The sequence below is a fragment of the Schistocerca nitens genome, chromosome 4 (assembly GCF_023898315.1).
Source record: "Schistocerca nitens isolate TAMUIC-IGC-003100 chromosome 4, iqSchNite1.1, whole genome shotgun sequence".
In the NCBI taxonomy this organism is placed as follows: Eukaryota; Metazoa; Arthropoda; class Insecta; order Orthoptera; family Acrididae; genus Schistocerca; species Schistocerca nitens.
This window is the reverse complement of record NC_064617.1, coordinates 719,904,266-719,929,921: the sequence shown is the minus strand read 5'-3', so window position 1 is coordinate 719,929,921 and position 25,656 is coordinate 719,904,266. Positions and strand designations below refer to the sequence as shown.

The 25,656-nt window shown below is 47.8% G+C and overlaps 2 non-coding genes across 2 annotated transcripts; both read right to left on the bottom strand.

Annotated features, from left to right (window-relative positions):
* Window positions 1-6,262: 6,262 nt before the first annotated feature.
* Window positions 6,263-6,344, bottom strand: Trnas-uga (transfer RNA serine (anticodon UGA)). Its single transcript has one exon. It is a non-coding gene; the product is annotated as a tRNA-Ser (tRNA).
* A 6,986-nt stretch (window positions 6,345-13,330) lies between these two features.
* Window positions 13,331-13,403, bottom strand: Trnak-uuu (transfer RNA lysine (anticodon UUU)). Its single transcript has one exon. It is a non-coding gene; the product is annotated as a tRNA-Lys (tRNA).
* Between the last annotated feature and the right edge of the window lie 12,253 nt (window positions 13,404-25,656).

Here is a 25,656-nt window from a genome sequence, read left to right as displayed (position 1 = left end):
ATTGCCATTATTACTGGCTTCTGAAGTCCATACAAATTTTGTGCCCGTTTATCTACTTGAGATCTTATTAGTTCGAGACCTAAGTTAGTGATAAAAACTCTTCTGCGGTTTAGCAAATTCTTTTTCCAATTCGGAAAGTTGAGGAGGAAGAGTGAATATGCATTTATTGCTGCTATGTCAATGAGTGTGTAGAAGAGGGACAAAGGCCATCTTCTTGTTCCTCTCTTTGTGCTGTAGTGTCTTGCCATCTGGTCTATGGTGTCCACGCCTCCCTTTGTAGAATTATAAAAAAGATTTATGTTAGTCTTTTTTGAGTCTTCATTCAACACCCCTTCTGAGTGATAAGTTGAAAGCATCAACAGCAGTCGTTTTGGCTTCTCGCGGACTAGCGTTGATGCAAGAGTAACTGGTGGCCTCTGTGTCTGAGGGTCAGTATAAGCAAAGATGGAAGAGTGTAAACTGCGGCCAGTTGTAGTCTTCAGCTCTTCAGGTATGTGTCGTCTGTTAGACTGTAGGGTGCCAACAAGTGTGAGGTGAAAATCATTCCATAGAGTCTCAGCAAGCTCCACTGAAGTATAGTACCGATCTGTGGTAACATTACGGCCTGATTTTTCAATAGGTTTTATTAGTCTCTTTACAATTTCCATCGGTCCATTTGAATGCTGTGTATTTCCTGACTTGCCTGTATAGATGTCCATGCTGATCACATATCTAGTCTCAGAATCAGACAGCATTCGAATTAGAATGCCGTATTTTCCAGGTTTTTCTTTTAGAAACACCTTGAATGGACAGCGACCACGGAACAAAGACAACATCTCATCCACTGTTGTATGTAGACCAGGAATGAAATACAATGGAAGTGAAGAATTGAAGCTTTCAAAAATTTCCCTCATTGGAGCAAACTTGTCAGTCTGGCGACGAATTTCTCTTGTGTTCTTATCATCAAATCTCAATATTTTAGTCAATTCGAAAAATCGGGTCCGACTCATTGATCCATAGTACACTTGTCGGCCCTGAAGCAAAGACCATAAATCTTGGACAGGTATCTTATTGTCATGATTTGAACCCATGATTAGCAAGAGTCCTATATAACAAAATAACTCATCTTCATCTGTGTGCTGAATACCTAGTCGAGAAGCCTCTTCATTTGAGTGTAGTTTTATTAGATTCATAATTTGAGGTGTAAAAAAGAGCTCTATAGCCTCTTTCGGAGACGCAATTCTTCCTTGTTGTCCTAGCCCCATTCTTTCTCGCACTATATTTTGTACAGAACGCCGATATTGTCGAGATGGCTTCGTAATATACTCTCGTCCACATTTTGCAATGAATTTATCACATTCCGTATCATTATCATCTGGTGGATTGGCTTCAACCTCATCTTCATTCTCAGACCATGAATCAGTTCTAATTTCTTCCACATCATCATCCACTTCACTTTCCTCTAAATCTGATTCGTTCAAAACTTCTTCTAGCACTCTTTCAATGGAACTATCACGTAAACGATGTCTACTCATGTTGCTGGTTCAACAGCAGCAGAAACACTGAAAATAACAATGGTCCGCTTCATAATAATATGTCTGAAGGCAACAATGCCAAAATTCGTTTCATGGTAAGAACTTGAAACGAGAGACTCAACCTCGTAAATCTTTCCTTGCTATTACCAACGGGTGGGCTTCTAAGGCCCACAGAGAATTAAATCAAGTAAATGAATTTTAATTTCATTTTTATTCTGAAATTCTGTAATGACTCAATAGTACATTCGATAACGAACAATTACCTTTGCTTTCAAGTTCATATATCAAAGGGTGTGGATACAACATAGAAAAACTGAGTCAGTGGGCCTACGAGGCCCCCCCGTTGGTAATGCTAGGGTTAAGAAGCTTCCAGTTCCCATGGGTTTCACTCTGAAATTTAAAGTTATTGTGCTCTTGACTGACTAGGGGACCGCCATGGATTTTCGATTGAAGAAGGGGTCCACCAGCTGAAAAGGTTGGGATGCCCTGGTCTACAGAGTCCTTACAAGAAGATAGAGAGTTTACATACACTTCGAATCACTTTCTGTGAAATACTATACAGTAGTAAACCAATGTTTTAAGTGTTGCGACCTAGGACATACGACTAAAACCTGTAGAAAAACCGACGTCACGTGTGCCAAGTGCGGCAACCAAGGACACAAGCGCAATGAGTGCAGGTCCACGGTTTGCGTCTGTATCCCCTGCAAATACAGAGGCCGCGTCTGCAATAAAACGAAAGGAGGTGATTGTCAGACCTATAAACAGTTGCATGACCGGCTCCTGGACAGTATAGACTATGGCAGCTAAAATCAGCACACGCATAAGAAACACGAAAACCCAAAGCCAATCATCCAAAACACATAATACAAATCACCGTCAACATTACAGAGAAGCTACCTAAGAGCAATTTCCTGGAGAAGACAAATGAATCTTCTGCCGGAGAATTACGTCGATAATGAACCCATCCCGCCCCTAACACACTCAACGACGTTACAGGATAGCTGCATTAATACGATAGAATATATAGATGACATGACAATCTGTGACTCCATCCACTACGAGGTGGCAAAGCAAATTAAAAGACAATTACACCACTGGATAAACTTCCAAATAACATTAATGCAGAGGATAGATGTGTTGGAAGATGAGCTTACATATATTGTGCACAAGATAATCTACAAACAAAACCGACATACTCCTTCACAATTTCTCCCAGCTGAAGTGCATCACACCACACATACACAGGATGAACACAAACCATAATCATCATCACATGGAAAACCTGTCGGCAGCTGAGGTTGTCAGTTAGTCATCATTTATTCCAGGGAAAAGCTGCACGGTCATTAACAGTAACTGTTCTTTCGAGAACAAGTTACTGTCTTCGTATATATTGAACAAAAGAGTTGACTTTTGACTTGATTTTTAATCCTTCTAGTTGTTTACGTTTGATACTGAGCATCTTAGCTTTGATTTGCTTTATTTGAGCCGTGTAAATATTATTGACGCCAGATTTGTCGTAGAGCTCCCTTAAAATCGAATAGTAAAATTCTGTGGTCCTCTTTGCATCCCTTGATTGCGTATTACAGTACGAAATCAAAGTCCGTCGCAACTTTGGTTTAGCAAAGGACGTCCACCACTCTACTTTCGTACGGTATCTATTGACAGAGCGAAGACAAAAAGTCCAAGTTCGTGTGACAAGTTCCTCGGGATCGGCGTCCTGAAGGTGGGAAATGTTTAACATCCAGTGACTTCTGAATCGTTTGGTGGGTTGTCTGTCCAGTTGTATAACGGTGGCGTAGGCGCAGTGATCGCTACATGGGACGGGAATGACCTCTGAATCAACAACATGTTCTCCGAGCTGAGAAGACACATATATTCTGTCGAGGCGGCTACTCGAGCTGGAAGTGAAGTATGTAAATTTCACAAGGGTAGGGTGAAGGAGTTCCCACGTATCCTTTAGATTCATTTGTAAAACCAGATCATGAAGCTCCTTACAATAGTTAAAATGCGGCCTCTGATCTTTTTGATGCACAACACAGTTAAAATCTCCTCCTAATATAAGGGCAGTCGGATTTTTACGAAGCAGGTAAATTAGTTCGTCTTTAAAGAAGTCGGTCCTTGCGAACCTGCGTCCACTCCCTGAGGGCGCGTATAGGTTCACGAGCGTGACGCCGAATATTTTGCAGCATATGCCACGCCCCGACTCCAGTGTTTCAACGTCCGAGACGGGGATGCCTTCACGCACGAGAATGGCTGTACCAGTGCTAAGTTCGAAAGCAACATTGGTAATACAGTGGAAGCCGGGAATGACCAGATCTGAAAGAAGGAATTCCTGCAATAGAAGTATATCAGCGGTAGACTCATATAGGAACTGCCTAAAGACTGCAAGTTTCAAATCAGACGTGATCCTGTTAACATTAACACTCAGGATCTTGTACGCTTGTGCCATGTAATTTACGGAGCTATTTTAAATTAACGTGATCATCGTCTCCGGCAAACCAATCCATTCGTTAACCAGCTGGTGGAGAGTGGCCATCACCATCGTTTGCATCCGAGAGGGCTTGCATTTTGTGTTTGCTGCGTGGTACATTCAAGTTCGGTTGGAATTTCTTTTTGTTCCTCCCGCCGCTTGCGACTTTTTCCGCAGAAAGCGGCATCGGAGAATCGACACAGGTCTCCTGTGCAGGTTGCTCTGCTACAGCAACTTGCATTTGCGTCTCGCCGGATAGTCCTTCCGGAGACGGCTAAGTTCTTGTTTACCCACACGTTGGGATTGTTTGGAAACACTCTCCCAGTCAGGTTGTTGACAAGCAAGGCTGAGATCTCGCTCTGTGTTGACACACTCGTCAGCGTGTTTGTTGTCAGTGTCGCGTTGCTGTGATACGAGTTGTGGACCGGCGCACACCCCGTCGACGTCACTGTGGGCAACGTGCTGAGGTTCACTATCGGTTTGTTGGAGAACCGACTCGACAGACGTGGACGGTAAGCAAGAACCAACCTGGGACGTAGCACTACCGTCATCGGGCGAAGAAGTAGTAACATCAACACGTGATTCTGGTATAGCGTCTTGCGAAAGCTCAATGTCGCCTGCCGGGTGTTTGATATCAAGTGGGGTAGGTGTTACCGGTACTGAGACGCCTTCATCGGAACTACTACTGTCGCACGTTCGACGTCTCTTGGACGCTACCGCAGTGACCTGACGGGTGAGAGGGTTCTGATCCCCGCCCTTCGCAAGAGGTATAGCAGGGAACTCTTCTTCAAAAGGTTTTTCATGTACAGTCACAGTATCAGTGGAAAGGGACGGCTCATTACTTGTTGATTGGGTGCCTGTCACTAAATCAGCTAAAGTGAGCCTCTTACGTTGTTGGAAAGTAGGCTTTAAGACGGTCATTCTTTTAGGGCAATTTTGCCGTAAATGACCACTTTCATTGCAGATAAAACACGTAGAAGCTTGCCCAGAATATGTAACCTGCACCTTATACCCACAAACAAATACATGGGATGGGATGTTGACTTTAACTTGCATCTCAACCGATCTGATGCCAGAAAAACATTGCAAATTATGTTGCCTGGACCACTTTTCAAGTCTAATGTTACGCACTTCGCCATATTTCGTGAGCACATCCTTTAAGAAACAGTTGTCTACTTCAGGGGCAAGGTTGTAAATACGCACGTTAGAGATCTCGACATCCGCGTTAGTAACTTGGACAGTACTCACAGTGCCATCGCGATGCCGGAACTCGACACCGCCGCCATGTTTCTGCAAAAGTCGTTCCAGTAAGAGGGGATTCAGGAGCTTCACGAAAAAGCAGTACAAATCCAGGTCGTAGTAGGCAGTGTGAACTTGATCAGTGGTTATGCCTATTGTATCGACAATCCATTCATGAACTTCAAGTGAACTTGGCTGAACTGAGCGTGTAGCCTTGTCAAACTCAAACTGCAGGGTATTTTTCCTTGGAATCGTGGGAACCATTGTGCAAATTAACCCAAATGGGCTAACTGCATACAGAAAACACTGAAAACAATGACACTAACACACAACCACGCACAATCACGTGAAACAGAAAGCACAATTGCAACGTAAACAAAGCAAGTGACACTGAGCGCTCCGAACTTCCGCACGCTGCCGCGTCTCAAGCGGTAAATGCTATTTCGGCTGACGTGGAACGTCTCTGTTTTGCACGTCTTCGTTAACCTCTGCCTCGTCGCCAATTTCACAGTCATCTTCGTCTGAATAGACACAGGGACGCTGAAAGGCGAGCAGCAGATGCAGTGAAGCACCACACACATTTCTTCTGCTTCCATCATCGTAACAAGCAAACACGTCGACTCGATTCATGTAATATTGACTTCGCTGCCGCTAGAAAACCTGTGCTATATCGATGCCACGTGCAACTCGTGTGCAGAGAACGAGACACAAGAAGGAGTGAGCCTCTCCACCGTGTGAGAGGCAGTATCTAGCAGATACACACGGTAAAACATTTGACTTGCGCTAGCTCATAAATTGCTACACGTCACCGTCTGCAAGCTAAAATGGACACATCTGCACTGCCCAGAGAGGCGACACTTGCTCTGACACCTGGTGGACGGCTGCGAGACGAGGAGATGAGCTGTGGCTTCTGGGCGCGACTTTAGCGCTGCACCCTGTAGCCAAGAACACTGCACATTGCTGGCGACCCACGTGTTTAGTAGTGACGCAACCGCTAGGATGCAGCTGAACGTGCATCTTCTGAGAGCGAGAAAATTCTCGCAGTCGGCAGGACTCGAACCTAAGCTCTCAGAGGGAATCTGATTTCAAGTCAGACGCCTTAACTGCTCGGCCACGACTGCCGGTGGCAAAAGGCGTCTTCCGACAAGTTAAAGTGCCACCTTTAGAAGCAATCCGATAGCAGAAAGCGGCGTGGCCTCACTCTTTTCTCTAGTGTTTCCATTGCCAGCACATTAGCCGTTACGAAAGTGTATTAATTTTCGCCCAGACAGGGGCCTGAGCCCAACACCCTTATGTTGAAAACCTAACGCTCTACCGACTGAGCTATCGTACAGCGGCGTGGTGAGCGAGTGATTCGCATGTCGTAATTACTGGCTTATGGCTCCAATGGCGACTTCACCGACTTACCGCTGACGCTAGTTATCTGTCGTCTTAAGCGGTGGACATACTTGCAAGTAGCTGCGAGATCTTAAGAAAAGAAACGCTGCACCATTGCTTTTGCCGCACTCGAATGACTGAATTGTGATTCTTAAAAAGAAATGATTGTTCGCTCTGTCCAACACTTCCAAGCACATCTGTGTACTCACGAACTCGGCGTCGGCGCGAGAAAATGACGGGAGGGTACTCGTGGGCCTGCGACGGCTTTCTGCAGTCCCAGCGTCAGTGCGAGGTGAACCGGTAGCCACAGGAAGCAGCGGCCGCCGCGAAACTCTGTATTCTTAAATTTTCGTCTTGTTGAGAATGGCGTCATTGGTTTGCAGCCGCGTTCATGTGTGTGAAAATATTTGCTCCTCTTTACGCATAATCGCACGCAGCAGCTGGTAGGACTTTTTTTTTTTTTTTTACTTTACAGGCGCTCTAAACGGCTGTGAGAGGCGAGGTACCAAAACGACAGGCAAACTGCGAAATTTTCTGCTCGTTCTTCTTAAACAAAAAAACAAAAAGTCGACGCAGTCGGTAGGACTTTTTTTATGTTTCTTTTTTTGGTTTTTTTTTTTTCCAATGATGCAACCAGAGCAACAGGCAGGCAGAGGCAAAGAGGGCAGGGGTCGAATGTCCCGAGGCCTGGCCACAATGTCTCCCCCAGACCAGTCACCAAGTCGCCCCCTGAGTCTCTTGTAGGAAACTGTTTCTTTTTGTGTTTTTTTTGGCTACTGAAATTTTTTTATGTTGTTTCAAATATTTTTTTTGTTTTATTGGTTTTTTCTTGTTTTTTTTATTAATTGCCGACTGACGTGATGAATAGTGTGGAACTGAACAGTGGAGCTCATTGGCTGGAGAAAGAGGAAAGAAAGATTTGGAGCCACAAAGGAAACGAAAAACATCACCTCAAAACTAAAGAAATGCAGTGTTGCCTGCTGGAAGAGAACGACAATAAGTGCAGTGGGAGAAGAAAAGAAAACACGAAGAACTTGGAAGCCCAACACTCTACCGGGACATGAAATTAAGAAACGAAACTGAGAGAAAAAAGAGCAAATTCGATTTCTCCATAATGGGAAAAGGATGAAATGGCACATTATTTGGCAACGAAAAACAAACACCTCTCGTGGAAAGGAGTGTGAAAGGAATGGAAGATTTTGAATGTGCTGTCTTCACGGAAAGGAGCGAGCAAATAGGCAACATAGAATTTCAAAGCAAGCGATCTCCGTAGGAAAGAAGAAAGCAAAATACCAAATGAAAGAAAGGAAGAATAAGCCATCGAAAGGGAGTACAAGTCACACTCGAAATAAAACGAAAGTGCGTTCCAATGTCAAAGAAAGCAAAAAAAGAAGGTTATGAAAACAATCAAGAGAAAAGGAAGAAAGAAAAATAATTCCTTATTCCATTGTTTTGCATTTCAATGTGTTTCTAGTTTCTTCTTCAGTTTTCTGTTTCCGAGTGCTTTCGTAACGTCAAGACGCTATTACATCTGTTCACATTTCAGGACCATGATCGACGTCTTCATTAAGGTTGGAGGACAGTCGGTGCCAGATTGAAGACTTTCCGAAATTGCTGTTCAATGGGGATTTGCAAAAAGCGCTGAAAACACCTCTGATATGAGGCGGTCCTCCGGAGCGTTTTATGGCGCTCCCACAGATAAAACAAGTAGTCGACTGGATCACTTATATTTTTGGCAAATATAGCGTAGGTGGTATGCCCCAAAATCCACACTGTAGCATTTCGTTTAGATTGCGGAAAAGGTTTAATGTCGGGAATCATAGCCGTGAGGGGGGAGAACGACCGTTTGTTAGTCCTGTTAATGAGTGCGAGCATATCGCAGGAAATAGCCCATACATCTCGTGTGGTTTTGCAAAGAAAACGATGCTCAAGTGTACCCCGTTCGTCACAGGACTCGCATTTAGAGGACGGAATAAGGTGAATAGCCGCCAGCCGATCGTTGGTAGTCACAGTGCGAGTAATAACCGTATACCACGTGCTTCGCACTTCTGGCGATAACAACTTGTTGCTGACGTTTTGCCAAACAAGAACCCAGTTGTTGTGGGGATATTGACGTACTAAGGCGTTCGGTGGTGGCAAACCGACCATCTCATGATACAAAGAAGTTGCAGACCGCGTCCTGCGGTCGCGAGCTAGTGAAACATGATAACTTCGGGACAAGAAAAAATCTCTGTATACAGCAAGCTTGTAAGGTATCTGCGAGACATTGATCGGTGCACTGTCAGAAAGGGGCTCATGGGCGTGGAAGAGGGCAGCCGTCGTACTGTGGGGGCTGTTCTCGACAATGGCGGCAATTCTGTTGACAAGCAGGGCAGAACATTTCTTTCTGACATCGACGAGACCTAGTCCACCGCGAGACGGAGGCTGGGTACATGTGGTAAGTTTCACCTTGAAAATATGACCACGCCACAGCAGCCAGTGTGCTGCTTGGCTGATCGTGCGTGCCAACGGAGGTGGGACGTTGAGCACTTGGGCTACATACCACGCTTTAGCCAGAATGTGAACATTGATCAACTCGACACGCTGGAGAAGATGTAATTGCCGGGTGGCGTGACGAACCATGAGACCCTTGACAGTTGTCGAAATACGGCGCCAGTTGTGAGCGGCCATCTTTATGGGGCAAGCAAAGAAGTGAATGCCGAGCAACATGTGGGAGGCAGCTATGGCGTACCATGAGTCGGCAGCATAGCTGCGACAGGCACCTATTGGGAGCAACACCGTCTTATGCGGGTTCAGTTCCGCACCTGTAGCCTGGGCAAAAAGATTGAACACAGGTTTAACTAAAGAGATGTCCTTTCCTTGTCGTATGAAGACGCCGACATCGTCGGCGTACGCAACGCACGACGCCCGCACACCCTCCACATCGATCCCACTGACAGTGCGCCCAATTCGGCGGAGGAGGGGGTCAAGAGCGATAACAAAGAGGGACATAGAGAGGGGACACCCTTGCCGCACAGACCGTGCAATCCTAAAGGGAGCCGAAAGGGTGCCATTTATCAGAATGCGAGAAGACGCTCTCGTGAGGACATTTTGAAGGGCGGAGACAAAGTTCATATGAAATCCGATGTGACCTAACAAGGCAAAGAGGTAATCGTGGTTAATCCTATCAAATGCCTTCTTAAAATCAATCGAGAGAATCGCCCCTGGAGTCCGTGTGGCAGCAGTGTGAGCCACGACGTCCCTATACGTGCTCACGGCGGCAAGGATACCCCTCCCTGTCACAGCGCACATCTGGAAAGGGCTAATGATTTTTCGCATCACAGTGTGCAGCCTGGTTGCGACGCATTTGCTAAAAAGCTTGTAGTCACTGTTCAACAGCGTGATCGGGCGAAAGTTTGCAACTGTATCAGCCCCAGTGGTCTTAGGGACTAGAATGACGATACCCTCTAGGAACTCTGCCGGACACGGAAGGCCACTCAACAATTCATTTGCGACCTTTGTGAGGATAGGTTCGAAGAGATCCCAGAACTCGAGGTAGAATTCTAAAGGAATTCCGTCAGGGCCTGGGGACTTGTTGCGAGCAGACGATCTGAGTGCATCGCTCATGTCCTCCGTCGCAATGGCGGAAAGGAGGGTGTCATTGTCCTCACGTGTCAGCAGGTTCCGCATTTCACCCATGAGGACATGTGCGGCCGCCCTATCGTGGTCGCTACGTTGAAACGCGGCACTAAAGTGAGCAAAAATATGCGCACGAATGTCCCTCTCAGCGGTGAGTCGCTCCCCAGTCTCCAGTCGAAGACACCGAATAAATTTAGTGGCACCCCGTCTCCGCTCTCTTTCGATATGGTGAATAGTCGGTGACTCCTCAAACGTCCCTACACAGCGGCTTCTAAGTAAGGAGCCCTGAAAATCTTGGGCTTGCAATTTAAAAATTTGAGCTTTCACAGCTTTTAACTGAATCAGAAATTGGTCATCAACAATATCTGGTAGAGAGACGGCATCTTTTAAAATCTGATAATAATATTCAGTGGTTCTGTGTTTCCACAGCGCAGCTTCGGCGCTAAAACACTTTAAAACGGCACGGATAGACGGTTTGGCCAGGTGAACCCACCAATTGACAACCGAGGCATAGTTAGCCAGTTTTTCGCTGCAGGAAGAGAGCGTATCGTGTACCTGCCGACGCAACGAGGGGGCACGGACATGGGTCACGTTAAACTTCCACACCCGAGATCGACGGAACTGGCGGAGTTGCGGCGCGCGAAGGTCGCAGAAGAAGGCGCAGTGATCGGAAAAACAGACAGGGGCGACGTCGGCACTAATTAGGTGATCTGCTATGCAGGTCGACACATAGAGCCTATCAAGTCTACTAGCCCCATTGCGATAGAAATACGTAAAGACTTGCCGTTGAGGATAGAGAACACGCCACACATCTGCTAACTGGAAGCTTGCAATCAGACGATCAAGGTCGACGCACTTATGAGCCGTGGGAAACTGATCAGCGTCCGCAACCACACAATTAAAATCGCCCCCCAATACGACGGGCAGCGTCGGGCTACCAATCAAGGTGGGTACATCTTCAATGAAAAATCTCGCTCTCGCCCTCTTTAAACTGGTGCCAGACGGAGCGTAAATGTTAACTAGTTGCAGTCCTCCGATAACGCACGAGATTCCTCTGCCGGTCGGTAGTCGTTTGACTCGCGTCGGCTCTTCTGCAGACTTATATAAGATAGCGGTACCACACCTAGCTTCCGGGTCGACATTGAAAATGGCGGAATACCCCGTTAAAACATCAAGGGACACAACGCTCACTTCCTGCAGAAAAATAAAATCGTACCGACAATGTTGGATAAATTTCGCCAAGACTTGCAATTTCTGAGGAGCCGCAATACAGTTGATATTTAAGGTGGCTATTTTAACCATGTAGCTATAGGACGCATGGGTGTAGGGCACAGAGATAAATGTTGGAATGGGAGTCACCGAGAAGGCGCAGACTCACCGGAGACGGAAAGCAGGCTACCGTGGCAGTTACATGTCAACATCGTCCGCCCAGGAGAGCGGCGCAGGAGTTGTCGTGTCGCCGTCCGACAGACTGCCGCCGGTAGTGTCTCCCGACGGGGTTTTCCTTGACGCGCGAGTCTGCGAATTGCGCTGTTTACGAGAAGCCGTATCAGTACTAATCTTTTTCGACGGGGGCGAAATTTCCCGGCCGCCGGTACCCTTTCCTAGCATACCCTTAAGTTGCTGACTTTGCTCGCGAACGCGTTTTTCTCGCTGCGAGGCAAAGTCAGTGTCCCGCAACTTAGTTTTTACGTTCCCCACTGAGGCCACAGAGTGCGGTTCTACATCCATAACCAAATTCTCCGCGTGAGATGGAGAGATGCGCAAGGTAGTCACTGGAGCAGCAATGGTACTGGGGGATGGGTTGGAGTCCGCGACCTTGTCGGGAGAAGCAGTAGGTGCGCAATCCCCAGTAGGGATGTCCGACACAACTGGCACCGAAGTTGCAACATCACATGGGGAGGACGTTTGACATTGGGGAACCATAGATGCAGGCTCGGTCTCGCAAACTGCGGCAGTAGGAGCACCTGATTCCAGAACGCTCGGAACACGTTCATCAACAAGCGAAGCCGCGGAAGTCGTCTCCTGCAACGGAGCAGAACGGTTGGTCGGACGACATTCAGTGCTAATGTCAGGGACAGTGTCAACAACAGGCGTACGTGGAACAACAGGTACACTAGAAAGAACAGACATACCCACTACAACCGGATCACGATCTAGCGACTCAGCCGGTGGCGGAGAACCTCTAAGGAGGGCACCCGCGTAACTACCTGAGTTGTCTAGGGGCAACTGCACAGGGCGCCGTCGGGGACAAGAATTCCGCATATGTTCAGTGGAATGGCAGAGAGAGCACGTTGGAGGTTGGCCGGTGTAGGAGATGAAGGCCCTATGGCCGCCTATGATAACAAAGGACGGAATGTGTTTTTTTAAGTCCATCCGTACAGTACGTACACCGTTATCACATTGATAAACATACGCGGACGACCAATAATCTTTAGTGACAGCAAAGATAGTCCCATATAAACTTAATGCACGGCGAATTTCATCTAAGGGCACTTCAAATGGCAGATGGAAAACTTTCACGTTACGAATACCATAACCGGCATGTAGCACTTTAACATCACTAATATTTCCGTCAGCATGTTTAAATTTCCGAACCCCGCCGTTGACGGCCACCAAACGCTCACATAGTTCACTATCAAGAATTTTCAAGAACACCGAATTAACAATAAAATCTAAATGTACACCATCTAGCAAAGCTGGGTCAATTTGCAATTCCGATCTGATCCAATGATGGATTTCAAAAGCCGTGGGACGCGGAAATTCGCGATCAAACAACAACTGAATAGTATTACACCGGTTGTACGTCACAATTTTTCACAATGAATCCTTTACAACTTACAAAAAGAGAAGAAACACGCTGAGTAAAGACACCAGGCCGCTGCAAACCACGGCGACCAACGATGTAAACACAGCTGCTAGCGGAGCTCGCGACGGGCACGTCCGCTCGCCGCAACCACTCGGCCACGACTGCCAGTAGCGGAAGGTCCTCCCGACACATGCAACTGCTACTGTTTAAAGCACTGCAGTGCCAGGAAACGGCGTAGCAGCATTCTTTTCCGTAGTGCTTACACCGCTACGAGACGTGCGGCTACCAAGGTATTAAAATTTCCGCCCGAACAGGGACTTGAACCCTGGACCCTTAGGTTAAAAGCCTAATGCTCTACCGACTGAGCTATCCGGGCTCACGTTACCTGAACACCCCTCCCTTTAGGCATACTGACACATTGCCTCATGTCCTTTACTGTTGGGTAGTCGTTGCGTGGAGCTGTTACTATTAAAACGTCGTCTGACTGCTGTCTATAAACTCATTACGCTAGGGTCGTAACAGACTATCGAAGAAAGCTGACACACGATGTAAAGTGAAATTGCAGCAGTTTGTACGTCTCAGCAGAGGAGCTACGTGTTTTGTCGACACTCACTGGACAATTGTAAAATTCACAAGCGTCTCGAATGCAGTGTTTCCCACGTATTCGCTCATTTCACGGTTCCGCTGGAGATGTTCTTCACCTCTTGACACAAAAAAGGACGCAGTCGGTAGGACTCGAACCTACGCTCCCAGAGGGAATCTGATTTCTAGTCAGACGCCTTAACCACTTTTTTTTTGTTTTTTTTTGTTTTTTTAGTTTTGACCTCTTTTTTTTCTTAACCACTTTTTTTTTGCCACTTTTTTTTCTCTTAACCACTTTTTTTAAATTCTTTTTTCGCGCTCTGCCATTTTTTTTTTTTTTTTTTAGAATGGTCAGGGCATGGTACACGCCGCACAAGCAGTGGGGTCTGTTCACGGCACTGCCAGTGCGTCGAGACCCAAACCCCTCCCACCCCTTTTTCACGTTCCCTGTTGGGTCATAACACTAAGTGTGCAGAAATCGTAACACAATAGTCCCATTCTCCGATGTAAGAAAAACAAAGAAAAACTCTTCACTGAGTAGGAACGGAACACTGATAAAAAAAAAAATTAAAATAATAGATAGTTCCTGAAGCAAGGTAAAAGTAAATAATAATAAGGAACCAAATGACTGGTATTTTTCTTGTGTTCGTTCTCGTGCAAGGTGTTGTAGTGGTTCCACATATTTAACCAACACCCATTTTTTCAAAAATGATCTTCAGCATGTTGCCATAGTGCTTCTTGTGGTTGCGATACGTGCTGATTTTTGCATATTCACACTTCATGTAAACGCGGAACTCGATCTCGTTGTCCGACCCAAATGTGTTGATGACATAACTAACATATTTTACCAGTAACCAGCTAATGGCGTTGGTTTTTAATTTCGGAAAGTATGTCATGTCCGGTCTCAGGAGGAGCGATGGCGTTATATATTGCGTAGAGGATCTGGTGAGAAAGGCGATTTGTTGCCTGATCCAATTCCAGTTATGCACATTGCCACCACAGGTGAATCTGTGGCCGAGTGTATCCACCAGATTGCATTTTCCACAAAGGTGTGTCTGGTTTAAACCGATCCCATATAGTCTCTCGTTGGTGCTGATGACATTATTAACTGTTTTGTACCATGCGGAAATAGCGTCTGTAGATAGCCCGGCATAGTTGATGTTCCGCCATACAGCTGTCCAGTCACAATTTGGGAATTTCGTTTCAATTTTGTTTCTACCCTCATTGAACTTCCTTTCAAGTATGATGTCGCGCGCTGTGATACGTGTGTTGCTTCTGATTTCGTCACTAAGATAACTTGCTTCGAGGAAAAAGTTCCTCACATACTGCAGACGGGCATTAATCCTTCGCACATCAATCGGTGCTTGCAGGCTATGGGGTGTCACAGCCTCAAAGAGCTTTGCGGTTATACATTGTGGAAGTTCTCTGAGTATATGGAAAGTCCGTTTGAGGAACAGAGCAGACGCTTTATTGCGAATATCCACCAAACCGAGGCCCCCGTTTCTGACATCCAGTATAACCGTAGTCGCACCAACCCTGAATATGTCTCCTCGCCATAAATAATTGGTAACAGTGGACATGATCCCTTTCGCTACTAGTTTAGGGATCGGAAAGACCTGCGCAGTGAAATACGCTTTAGACAAAACGCATGAGTTGATGAATCTGACTTTTTGCACCAGGTCCATAGTTCGATGGATGTTCTCCATTACAGCACCATGAACTTTCCTCCTAGTTTCCGTCCAGTTAAAAGCAGCCATCCGCATCGGACATGCCATTAAGGTTATGCCCAAAGTTTTATGTTTGGTGTCTTGTTTAGCCCATGCCAGTCGAAGGTGATCGAGGCCCCGTAGATTCAATATTTGACTTTTGTTTTCATTTGCTGTCGCTCCCGACGCTAGACAATATCTTTGGATTTCTCTTTCCAGTGTAACAGCCTCCTCCTTATTCCTTATTACAACGCCCACGTCATCAGCATAGGCTCGTATGACAGTTTTCTCACCACTCAATGTTAGGCCTGTTAATCTTGCGTGGACAGTGCGGAGGAAGGGCTCTAAAGATACGGAAAATAAAAACATTGATAAGGGACTGCCCTGTGGAACCCCTCGCCTTATCTGTATGGGTTTAGATGTTTGGCCATTGATTGCTATTTTCGCATTTATACCCGTTGCAATATTCCTTATCATGTTCACAATATGGGGGTGGAAAGCCATTCTTGACAGCGTCGCAAAGAGGTATCTATGACTAACACGGTCAAAAGCTTTGTTGAAATCGATAAAGATTAACGCACATTTTATACTTGTCACGGAGGTAATTGCAATGACGTCTCTGTATGCAGATAGACTTTCGAATATCGTTCTGGTCGGAGAACAAGATTGGTAATGACTCAATATTTTGTTGGAATAGGCAGAGAGTCTTTTGTTGATAATACGCGAAATTATTTTGTAATCAGAATTTAGTAGCGAAAGAGGCCGAAAATTGTTTAAGTTGGTTTTGCCTTTACTCTTAGGAATCAGTATTATTTTACTTTCCTTAAACTCTGCAGGGATCGGTTGTCCGTTCAGGACCTCATTTGCCATGGAAGTGATCTTGTCCCCAATGATAGACCAGTAGCGGGCATAAAACTCCACAGGGAGGCCATCAAATCCCGGAGATTTGTTGAGAGGTGAGTTACGCACTGACTCATGCACTTCATCTTTAGTAATAGGTGACAGGATGTCAGCGTTGTCTGTGCCCGACAATTGTGGACCTAAAATATTGAGAAAGTCCTCGAGAGCCGCATCTTCCACTGTGGTAGGGGCATATAGGGTTTCGTAGTACCTGTGGACTTCGTCCAGTATTTGTTTCTGGCATGTGACCCTCGTACCAGTATGCGTCTGGACTTCATCAATGAAAGTTAGACGTCTGTTTTTAGCATGCCGCACCAAGTGATACAGAGAAGCTGTTTCATCTGCTACGACTGATGTGGCTTTCGATTTAATTTTGAGTCCCTCCATCTGTTGCCGTTTAATGCTTAATAACTTGGCTTTAATTTTTTTGATATCATGCAGACGAATTACGTCATCATGGGCTTGTTGATATAAGTCCCTTAAAACTTTATAATAAAACTCCATTGTATTCCTCAACTCCCTGTGCCTCGCTGCACTATACTGCATGACAACTTTCCGCAGCTTTGGTTTAGCCCTCCTTGTCCACCAGTCAATGACTGTTGGGTGCTTGTCTACTGTGCGGAGGCACATAGTCCACGCAAACCTTATTTCCTGTTCCAGTTCGTCGTCAGTTAAAACAGAAATATTTAAGTTCCATTGGCCTCTGAATCGACGGGTTGGCTGTACACTGAGATTAAAGCAAGTTAAAAGTGTACTGTGATCGCTAAAATACACAGGAATAGTCTCAACGTTTAATAAAGAATTTTGCAAATTTGGTGACACGTAAATTCTATCTAGTCTGCTGCGGGAGTGGCTGGTTATATACGTGAACCCGACTGACGTCGGATGCTGAAGTTCCCACACATCCTTAAGGTGTAGATCACTTACTAACTTTTTTAACTGTGGCGAGTAGTTGAAGTTGGGTTGTTGATCTTTCTGGTTTAAAACACAGTTAAAATCTCCACCTAGTATAAGAGAACACGGATTTTTCCTCAATAAATAGATCAGTTCATCTTGAAAAAACTTCACACGATCCAATTTGTGGGAAGTTCCTGAAGGGGCGTAAAGGTTAAGCACTGTTACATCGAAAATTTTTATGCCTATGGCCCTACCTGATTCTAGTCGTTCGATTTCAGTCACCGGAATGCCTTCCCTTATAAGAATGGATGTACCGATATTGGCTTCCGTAGAAACATTAACAATTTCAAAAAAGCCTGGGATCCGAAATTCCGTTATCGCAACTTCTTGTAGCAAAGCGATATCTGTTCCGGACTGGTACAAGAATTCTTTTAGTGCTACCAATTTCAAGGGTGACTGTATTTTATTAATGTTAATAGTAGTAATGTTATAAGCTTGCAGCACAGACATACCGGAAGAAGCTATTTGGGATGAGGTTCGGTATGATTATAGCAGCAAACGTGCTTCCCCACAACGCACGACCTTTACAAGCTGCGTGCCCATTACATGTACTAACTTCCTAGTAAAAGTTGCACTGCTTTGAAACAAAGAGCTTGAGAAGAAAAGTATCCTGAAATCCGGACAATGCATTTCTATAAGTCACTGCGGCCATTCTCTTTCTCCTCGTCAGTGTTGGCCCTGATGACTTCATATTTAATATTCTGTTTCTTGATGTCTTTCTTCTCTGATGGAGCTTTCGCGTGAGGACGCGTGACAGTAAGACCCGGTGTCGGTCGCAACCGCCGGCGGTGGCTGCAGGGGGCAACGGCCGGGGTTTGCGAGTCGTCAATGTTTGGTTCCGGCGTGGCGTCTGTTGTGTTGTCGTGCTGTCGAGGCGGCGATGCGTGTTTATTTCCTCCTTCGGCGCGGCGTTGCGCTTCGGAGTCAGCAGGTTGTTTACTAGGTACTTCCTCGTACGGTTCGCACTGTATGGGTTGTGCACTGGATGCGGGTATTTCAGCCGTGACCTCAGGCTCAGGGTCACATTTCCGTGGAAAGTCACTACCCGCTGCGTCACTATCTGTCCGTGGCGGTGTAAGTCCATGTGCGGAAGTGGGAGCCACATCGACCTTCATTCCATCTTCGTTGTCCACTTCCAACAGATCTTCAGGACTAGGCTTCGGCCTCCTGGCAGCGGGTGTTTCACAGGAAGAGTCCTCATCTACATTTTTTTCAGTTTCCTCTAGAGGACGCTTTTTTGTGGGAATCTCGCTGTCACGGGACGGAAGTTCAGCAGTTAATGCAGGTTTTAAGGACGGAAAGTCATTAACAGGAAGTGCAACATTGTCAGAGATAGTAACAGGATCCACGACCGCCGCCGGCTCTGTTGTATTACTGGCTGGCAACAAATCGTTGAGTGTTAATTTCCGGCGTTGCGTAAGGTTATTTGTTAGCACAAATACACGGCGAGGGCAGTCCTGACGGAGGTGACCAGACTCGTTACATACATGACATGTAGGGGTTTGCCCTGAGTACATAACATGCGCCTTGTGCCCGTCAACAAAGATGTGGGAGGGAATGTTTGCTTTCACTTCCATCTCCACGGAGCGAATGCCGTTAAAGCACTGCAGCTTGAAACGTGAAGCCCACCTTTCGTTGACTATTTGCCTGACAACCCCATACTTTGAAAGGGCATCTTTAATTTTCGAATTGTCTACTTCTATGGGAATATTCAACACCCTAACATTTCTAAATACAGACTCGGAATTCCGGAGTTTGACAGTACTTTTAGTACCATCACGGTGGATAAATTCCGTTTCATAACCATATTTTGCCAGAAAGCGGTCTACACTCACGGAATCGTTAAACTTTACAAAAATGCAGTATTCATCAGAGTCCAGCTGCATCGTATGAACAGATTCAGAATGAAGGCCAATTACCTCGGTAATCCAGTCGTGTATTTCCAGTGCAGAGGGCTGTACTCGACGGGTGTACTTGTCGAAGGAGAAAATCACGGTGTTTTTTCGCACGGAGTTTGCCATGGTGTTCTGCAGCGAAGAAATCTCAGACAACGCCGAAATTCCAACGGCACTTCGTAGAAAGATGACACGAAAGAAAACCAAATGCACAATTGATAACGCTTAATTTACGTGCAAAACGTCAATAAACGAACACAAAACACGAAAACACTGGCGTAAACACTGACGTTCACGGAGCAACTAGAGGAGCGTGCGACCGCTGCGGCAGCTAAAGCCAGACTGGCAGCATTCTTTTCCGTAGTGCTTACACCGCTACGAGACGTGCGGCTACCAAGGTATTAAAATTTCCGCCCGAACAGGGACTTGAACCCTGGACCCTTAGGTTAAAAAGCCTAATGCTCTACCGACTGAGCTATCCGGGCTCACGTTACCTGAACACCCCTCCCTTTAGGCATACTGACACATTGCCTCATGTCCTTTACTGTTGGGTAGTCGTTGCGTGGAGCTGTTACTATTAAAACGTCGTCTGACTGCTGTCTATAAACTCATTACGCTAGGGTCGTAACAGACTATCGAAGAAAGCTGACACACGATGTAAAGTGAAATTGCAGCAGTTTGTACGTCTCAGCAGAGGAGCTACGTGTTTTGTCGACACTCACTGGACAATTGTAAAATTCACAAGCGTCTCGAATGCAGTGTTTCCCACGTATTCGCTCATTTCACGGTTCCGTTGGAGATGTTCTTCACCTCTTGACACAAAAAAGGACGCAGTCGGTAGGACTCGAACCTACGCTCCCAGAGGGAATCTGATTTCTAGTCAGACGCCTTAACCACTTTTTTTTATTTATTTTTTTTTATTTTTTTTTTCGCTACCGCTTTTTTTTGTTTTATTTTAATTTATAATTTTTTTTTACCAGGAAAAGGGTAAATGAAAAAAAGATCTTTATTGGTAGAAACTTAAATACAACAGAAATGCCATCCTTCCGGCGAAAATAACACAAGACAATATACTCGTACAAGGCGAGGAATTTTTTTTTTTTAAACAAGGTGTAGGGAAAAAAGAATAATAATTCTGATGTAATCTAAGAGGTGTGAAGCAATATACAGTGGAGTGAGGGAAAGACCAGTGTTGTCTGGGGTAGTGCATTGAAGAAAGGAGGCGCGTGTCCATGCGCCTACTCCACTGTGGGTTACAAATGTAGAAAGTAGCGCGGGGAGTCTCACATGTCAGCAGGGGGGGGGGCGGGAGTGCTGTCGGCGTGTGGCACCATCCAACTGAGCGGGGGTGAAGTAAAGATCGCATGTAGGTAGTTGGCGAAGAAGGCGCGGTAGCACGGTCGCTGTTCAACTTCACTGTGGGCGGTTTGTAAGTACTGCCAGAAATCAAGGCGTGATTTGTCGCCACCATTATACATGTAGGTGATCGTCCACCCCTTGACCCATACAATCGCATGATTTTTGGAGGCGGGGAAATAAGAATTCTCAGGATGGATAAAAGTCCGTGGGTCAACCGAGTCCGGCGGAACGCGGAGGTAACAGGCAACAAACTGTCGGGCAAGTTTCCAGACGTCACTGGTGGCAGCACAAGTCAGTTGATGGACATCGTCATCCACGAGGTGGCAAAGGGAACAAAGTGGAGAGTCCTGTAGTCCGATGGCGTGAAGGCGATGATTTGTGGCGAATTTTTCATTTGCGACTTGGTACCATGTTGCCCGGACGTTGGAGGGAAGAAAAGGCTGGTGGATGTGACGCCAAACCGTTGGCCACCGCGTGGACGGATGTCTCAGTTCGATATTGTTGCTGGATAGGGAACGAAGGAGTGGGGTGTAAAAATCTTTAGGTCGAGGAGAACGCGTGGTCGGTAAGTGCGTATGAGCATAACTGAAGTCGACGATGAAATCAGAAATGTGGGTCAAATGGTGCTTGATGTGTCCGACTGGTACTGGTGGTGTTATGGTCGCGGGCACAAGAATTTCCAGCAAGCTGCGCGTAAGGGAGGTGCCCCCGTGCCACTGCTTGTGCATGGTGGACAGGTACAAGGACGCCGCTCGGAGTCGCACATTGACAAGGCCGAGGCCTCCTGCTCGCGGGGGAAGGGTGAGCGTGTCGTAGCGGACCTTAAAGATCGTACCGGCCGTAAGGAAGTATCCGAGGGCAGCCTGGAGGCTGCGTCCAATAGTTGATGGCAGCGGGAGGACCTGTGCGATGTGGACCATTCTGGCCGCCACATGTTGATTGAGGTATTGGACACGTTGTAAGGAATCGAGTCGTCGGAGAAGATTTTGTCGCACCGTCGTGCGGATAGTTTGGAGTGCACGCCGAAAATTGATGGCAGCGGAGCGGCGCACGGTGGAGGTGAAAATGATACCAAGATATCGTAGTTGTCGTACACACGGGAGAGGTGCTAAGTCGTCGTGTGAGAGGCCGCGTCCAATGGGCATCGCCGCGGATTTAGCCACATTCATGTTACTGCCCGCTGCAGTGCCGTACGTTGATATCAAATCAAGTACCGTGTGCGTTTCACTCCGTGAGCGGATCAAGATGAGGAGGTCGTCCGCATACGCACGACATCGAAAACTGTGCTGTCGCAAAGTGAGACCAGAAAGGTGGCTCGTCAGACTCCCGATGAGTGGCTCCAGGCTTATGGCGTACAGTAGGGTCGAAAGTGGGCAACCTTGCCGTACGGAACGCCGGATCGCCACTGGTCCCGCCACACGGCCGTTAACCTGAATCAGAGATTCGGCGGTGCCGTACAGGCGCCGGATCACGTCGATAAAGGTTGGTGGAAAACCCATGCGGTTCATCACTGAGAACAGAAAAAGATGCCGCAATTTGTCGAATGCGCTGTCAAAATCAATGGCAACCACTGCTGCGCGGAGTCTGCACGCCGCTGCCAGTGCAATTAAATCGCGACATTCTCCTGTGGCCGTTTGTATATTAACTGAGCCGCCCGGAGTTGTCTGTTCCGGGGATAGAATGCTAGGCAGGATCTTGCGGCATCGCGTTGCCAGTAGGCGTGTAAAAATTTTACAGTCTGCGTTAAGCAGAGTCAGGGGACGGTAATGTGCTGTCGTCACACCTGGTGTCGGTTTGTGGATGGGTATAATAATTCCCGTGACGAAGGACGGCGGTACGGCGTTCCCCATCGTCAGCAGTTCATTAAACATCGTTGTCCACCGTGACGCCATTAGTGTGAAGAAAGCGCGATAAAATTCTATCGGCAATCCGTCGACACCAGGTGACTTATTCAGAGCACCTTTTTTGATCGCAACGTGGATTTCGTCACGCATAATGGGCTCCATCAGCTCGTCCGCTTCGTCGCTGGTGAGGGTGCGAGTTACGTGTGGTAACACAGACTCCTCAGGGTGGTTGTTGGTAGTCTCCTCCTGGTACATTGTGCGGTAGTGGTCGACAAAGGCACTGACGATTTCGGCCTGGCAAGTGACGTGCTGGCCGCGACAGGTGGTGATCTCGGTGATGTGTTGTCGTCGTCGGTGTTTCCTATCGGAGGCGATATGATGCATGGTCGGATGTTCTTGTTCCGCCGAATCTTGACGTCGGGTTCGCACCATAGCCCCCTGCAGTCTACGGCGTGTCAAAGTTACAATTTGCGCCTTAATCCTGCTGCGTTCCCTCTGGGTGTCGGGGGTGGGCGGTTGGGCGTCCAGGTCGCGGAGAACGGCGTAGAAATAGTCGGTAGTGTGCCGGTGCCACATAGCAACTTCCTTTCCATACTGAATCAAAGTACGTCGAATGGCAGGTTTGGCACATTCTAGCCACCAGGTCAAGGTCGTGCCGTATTTAGGTAAGCGACGTTCACAGGTGGCCCATGTCTCGGTAACACGTTGAAGACATTCGGGATCATGAAGATGGGAGGTGTTTAGCTTCCACGGTGCACGACTACGCCAGACCACTTGCTTGGGGAAGAGAATGTTGCAGATGTAGGCACAGTGGTCCGAAAAGGCCAGGGGCCAAAGTTCTGCACCTTGGACTGCAGGCGTGAGTTCCCGAGAGACGTAAATTCTATCAAGGCGGCTCGCGGAGTGACTCGTCTGGTAAGTATGTCCAGGCGCGTCGCCGTGCCGAACTTCCCAAGTGTCGCGGAGCAACAGATCTCGGACGACAAGACGCAGTTCTTGACAGGTGTTGTAGTGGGGCACTTGATCTTTAGGGTGCAAGACACAATTAAAATCACCCCCAAGCAAGTAATGGCCGCAGCGTCCAAGAAACAAAGGAGCGATGTCTTCTGAATAGAAGAGTGCCCTGTCGCGTCTGCGGGTGGAGCCTGACGGAGCGTAAATGTTGATGATACGGGTCCCCATGACGGTAACGGCCATGCCTCTGGCAGATGGAAGGTATGTGATATCGGCCACGGGAATGCCTTCTCTGGCGTAGATGGCTACGCCGCGTCCCAGGTGGTCACCAGGAGAAGGATAAGTGTTGTATCCCGCGACGTCTGGAAGTGTGGCCAGGTGTACTTCCTGTAGTAGTGCGATATCGACGTCCGACGCCCATATCATCTCTCGCAGCAGTTGAAGTTTCACGGGTGAGCTAATGGTGTTAGTGTTGATCGTCGCTATTCGGTAGGTTTGGAGCCGTACCCCGCCGTGGAGGGGAACTCCACCGGCGGAGGATGAAGAGGGACGAGGCAACGGTGAGTCGTGCCGTACGCCACCCGTCGGCGTTATCAGCGGCGTAACGATGCTTCCGTCTGGGGTAACTCTGTCCCCAGCGTGTGGTCCGGGTCCTCATCGACGTCCTCACTCCACACCATTGAAGGCGTTATCGTTGTGATGGTCGTACGTTCCACTTCGGTCGTAGGGGCAGAGGACGTCTCGGCGACAGTCGCATCTGTGGAGTCCATTGGTTCAGGAGCACCTGAGCGAGCCAGTAGTGTAGGCATCGACGTATCCACAGTCGGCGTCATGTTGTCGTCATTCGTATCGTCGTGTAGGTTCTCCGAGGCCTCGTCGGGTCGGACGGCCTGTGGAGCATCGGGGGGTGGTGATCCGTCTCGTTCCGAGACCGTACGGCGCCTCCTCTTGCGCCTCTTAGGTGAACGTTGTTTGCGGGTTCGCCCCTCCGTGTCGGAAGACGGGAGGGAGTCGCGTCGCTCTGAGAGGAAGGCCGCCGCGGGAACGTCAAATGAAGGGGCGTCCATATGTTCAGGCGGGTGGGTGTCGGAAGTCGTCGCTGTTGGTAGTGGCGCCGGAGTAGCGTCAGGCTTTGAGCGCGACGCGTCGGCCACAGCGGTATCCGTAGCAGGTGGAAGGGTCACCGGTGCATGGTCCGATGGGCGGCGGCCGGTGGGAGGAGAAGAGAGCGCCGAGGCGTAGGTGATCGGTAAAACCGTCGTCGGAGCCGGAGGTGCCACGGTAGCGGCTGGCAATTGGGTGATTCGTCGCTGAAGACACTCAGATCTGAGGTGGCCTTCTTTGCCGCACCCGGAACAGGTCTTGGGTTGGCCGTCGTATATGACAACCGCGCGGCACCCGCTAATTTGCAGGTAAGATGGCACGTGGCGAAGGAGGTCGATGGTGATCTGCCGTACACCGTTAAGAACGGGGTACGTTTGGAATTGCGCCCAGCGTTCGGCAGTGTGGCCATGTACAGTGCCATAGGGGCGGAAAGCCGCGATAACGTCTTCCGCTGGAAGCTCGAACGGGAGTTCGAAAACTCGTATGGTGCGCATTCCTAAGCCGGCATGGTCGACAGTGACCGCTCCGACATTTCCGTCGGCATGGCAAAAGCGTAATCCATGGTTGGTGTCACGAAGTATTCTTTCACATACCGCGTCATTGACGACTTTGACGTACACAGTACTGCTTAATATGGACAAATGGATGCCCAAGATGTCAGAATGTGGGATCTTAGCAACGTCGCGTAGGAAGCGTTCCACTTCCAAGGCCTTTGGTCGTGCGTAGTCGTTGCAGAAGTTGAAACGTAAAGTTGATTTTCGAAAACGGTTGGCCATGATTCTAGTGCACGTAAGCGACACGTAAGTGACGGCCGCTGAAATGTAAACAACAGCGAGCGCGCGCGCTCCGCAGGCGGAAATAACAACACGTCCGTACTGCACGGCGGCGAAAGCCGGACTGACCACTCGGCCACGACTGCCGGTCGCAGAAGCGTCTCTCGGCAAGTGCAACTTTTCAAGCAATCTGACGTAAGAACACGACATGGCCTCACTCGTTTCTGTAGTGCTTCCGTTGCCAGCACATTAGCCGTTACGACAGTGTATCAATTTTGGCCTGGACGGGGGTTTGAACCCGGGACCCTTTGGTTGAAAGTCTAGCGCTCTACCGGCTGAGCTACCCGGTCCCTCGGCCGAGCATTGTGGTACATGCTGCATGGTGTTTGAGTGATTCGCGTGTCGTAATTACTGGCTTATGGCTCCAATGGCGACTTCACCGACTTCCCGCTGACGCTACTTTTCTGTCGTCTTAAACGATGGACATACTTGCAAGCAGCTGCGAGATCTTAAGAAAGGAAAACGCTGCACCACTGCTTTTGCCACACTCGAATG